This window comes from Adiantum capillus-veneris, chromosome 26, assembly GCF_014529385.1.
Source record: "Adiantum capillus-veneris isolate H3 chromosome 26, ASM1452938v2, whole genome shotgun sequence".
NCBI lineage: Eukaryota > Viridiplantae > Streptophyta > Polypodiopsida > Polypodiales > Pteridaceae > Adiantum > Adiantum capillus-veneris.
In genome coordinates, this window is record NC_140956.1 from 138,318,323 (window position 1) to 138,321,823 (window position 3,501).

Sequence of the window (3,501 nt, forward strand, 5' to 3'; positions counted from 1 at the left end):
GACCTACGAACGCTCACCAAAGCTCACTGAAATCGGAGAAAGTGAGCAGGTGTGTGCTGGAGCAACAGGCGACTAAGCCCGGGAGGATGTGACCTGCTCTGATACCAATTGTTGGAATTAGGGTTGCAGAGAAACACACACAGCTTGGAGAAGACGAAGGAAGCTCAAGGCACACAATAGAGAGTGTGTTACTTAGTGTGCAATGGAAAGATAGATAGCCCTAGAGTGATGGGCGTATATACAATGCTCGGGAGAAAAAACCTCCTAAAGAGGGAAAAAATGCCCCGGTGGTCCTAGTGTGTTCACACACATCACTACCACATGTATAAGGTAACACCAGCTTCGCTGCTTCCATGTCTGGAGATGGATAGTTTTTTCATTTGTTTTCCATGTTTTGGCCTGCTTTAAGTCCTGCTTGGTAGGCTTCCAAGGAAGCATTAATAAGCTCAAAAATTTTATCAACCAGAATGGATCCTCCAGATTTCATGGTTGTTTCCTTGAATTCACTGCCAGTTTCTTTCAACTTGTCCTGGGCTAGCATTTTTGCTTTCTCTTCGTTTTCAACCTGTTATTTTTGTTTTCTCATCTCATATCTTTTGCTTCTGCTTCTTTTGATTCTTTGAGAAGAAAATTTCGTGTTCTCCGAATCATCAGAGGAGTTGTGTTTCTTTTTCTTTTCCTAGGCTCTAGTGATGACTTTGATTGGAACAATTGGTTCACTCTCTGATGAGCTACTAGGCATCACTTGGACTACGTTTACGACAGTTTTTCCCTTGTTCAAAGGATTCTTAGGATAATCTTCCGGAAAGTGTCATCCCTTTTTGCAACATTGTATGCAATAGGCTTCAATTGGTTTGAGGTTTTTGTCAGGCTCTGGAAATTCGTTCTTCCAATGGTCATCAGCACCACAATTATGACAGTTTCCTGTTCTAGGCTTCATCATGGGTCTTCCTATGGGAGCTCTGACACCTTGATTAGCTACATAATTCATTGGTGCAAGCTCTGGTGGAGCATAAGTCATGGTTTCTTCCATTGGTGGTGGATGTGGACTATACTAATCTCCTTCTACCATTAATGTAGATGGACTAGGCTCTGCATAGGGTGTAACAGGCACTAACGCTTGTTCATCTATGAATCCTTCCGAGTGCATGTACTTTACAGGCACTGCATTATGTCCTGGATATGGGGGTTATTGTCCCAACATAGGTTGAGGTCTTTCCATACCCATTGGTGGTCTTTGAGCTTGGGCCATGTTAGGCTGATATCTATACATGGGTTGTCCCTGGGACCTCATGGGCACGTACTAAACATTTCCATCATACTTTGGTCTGAAGTAGCACTTGTGGGTTTCATGGTTGGTCCATTTACCCTCGATTGCACACCATTTTTGTGGCATAATTGGTTGTCCCTGTGGAGGTATCCCTTGTCTTGGTCCTCTGATAGGTGCTTTTTGCATATTGTTCATCATGTCGTTCATCCTTTTTAGCATATCTTCTATGGCTGAGAGCGGTGCCGCAGCAGCCGTTCCCACTTGTGCTGGTTTTGTGGATGCTGTTTTCTCACTTTGGTTATCCTTAGGGACATCTTCTTCATTGAAGATCTCGCAATTGTCTCCTAGGTCAATAGCATCAGACACACATGCTTCTAGGGTTGTATGCTTTTTACTATAGAGTATAGCATGAAGTTCTTTGTTTAGCAGTCCCTCCAGAAACAAAGATACAATTCGTTCTTTTGCAGGTATCTTGATCTCTGGGCATCTGCCAATGTATTGTTTTATTCGAGTTGAACAATCCCTAACAGACTCACCATGTTTCTGTTTAAAGCTGTAAATTTGAGCTACCGTATTATGTTTAATCCCCATTTTGGAACAAGCAACTAAAAATCCTTGAGCTAATGTATTCAAGTCCATGATTGACCTTGGTGAAATGTTTTGGAACCATGTCAAAGCTTTTCCTTCTAATGTCATTCCAAACCCCTCGAATTGAGTATGGAAATCGAATATATGCCCTGCTCTTAGCACTTGCTTAAAGCTTGCTAAGTGGTCATATGGATCCCCTGATCCACAATATTTTTTGACCCATTTTTGAAATCAGCTGGTCTGACACGTCGATTTGGTTCAACCCCAGGTCTTCTGAGAGTTAGTCTTGTTCCGAGTCCTTCAAACCAGTCTGTTGAAAATAGTGACTCATGTAGACCTGGACTGGCCTTAGTGTCACCCAGTTTTCTACGTGATGAGGTGGTTTCTGGTTTCTTCACATTACTCTTAGATGATCTCTCACGGTGTTCATCCCTTGGAATTGTTTCTGGTCCTTATCCCAATATTCAATCCTGTATGGAATACCCTTGGTATTTGGTTTGTTCTACCTCCTCAGGAGTCATCATAACAAAGTTGTTGTTATAATAATCCCTAAACAGGTAGGTTGATAGGTCTGTTGATCCCTTATCTTTGATCTTGAAGATATAGATGATCTTCATGGCTGTTAATTGTCTTGGTCTGGCATGAGAAGTCCACAAAAGATCTTTTATGTTTCTATCTTCCCAACAATAGACTCCGATCCTAGGATTATCCGTACTAAGCCGTTTCAAAGGCTTCAAATCTACTTGATCGTATCCTTCGAATTCTAAAGTTAGTGGTCCTTCTTTTGCTGACATATCTGGGATTATGGTGTTTACTTCTAACCCCCATTTGTCTACCACATCAGGATTTTTGACTTGTATATATTGAGTTTTGTTTCGATCCATGTACATTTTTCCTTGTTTGTTTGTCCTAACCTCTTCTTGGAACTCAATACCATGGTCATCAATGCGAATAGCATACTCCTGGTTAGGGTCCAAGTAAACCTGGGCTCCATGACGGTTAGTCTTGTACAAAGAGAGTATATGCTTATAGTGCATTGGCGTTCCGGTTTCCGACTGAGTCGAGTAAGAAGACATTTCGGATGTTGAATCTAAAAAAGTGTCTGGGACTTCTTCAGGGATTGTGTGCAAGGAATTGCCTTGATTCATACTTTCTTCGGTGGATACTCTACTGGTGGTTTCTCCGAATAGGCCTTGATTTCCTAGTACACGACCAGATCTAAGGTTCATATAGACTTATGAAGCTCTGGATTGAGTACTCACCTTGGATTGACTTGTCGTCAATTTCCACTTGATTCAATTGCAACTTTCTGTCAAGCCACTGATTCTCCATCTGCAACCTGATTCCTGTACAAAATTAATCAAGTTAGCTAGTTTTCTATAAAGAGAGTAGAGCTCTTGAGAACTCTCGTGATTGGTCTCTGTGTATCACTTCAAATCGTGCTATGGAGGTCAAAATTTGACCTTCAGATTCGACTTTAGCAAAATCAAAGGTCTAATCTGCAACCTGTAAACTGAGTGTATCTGGACCACCGATTGAACCCAAAATTGTCCCGTGGCTTTATATTATGCTGGTCTAACACTGTATAAGTTCAAAAGTCCAAATTGAAGTCTCTAGATAGCAGAAGTAAATAATCAAGATTA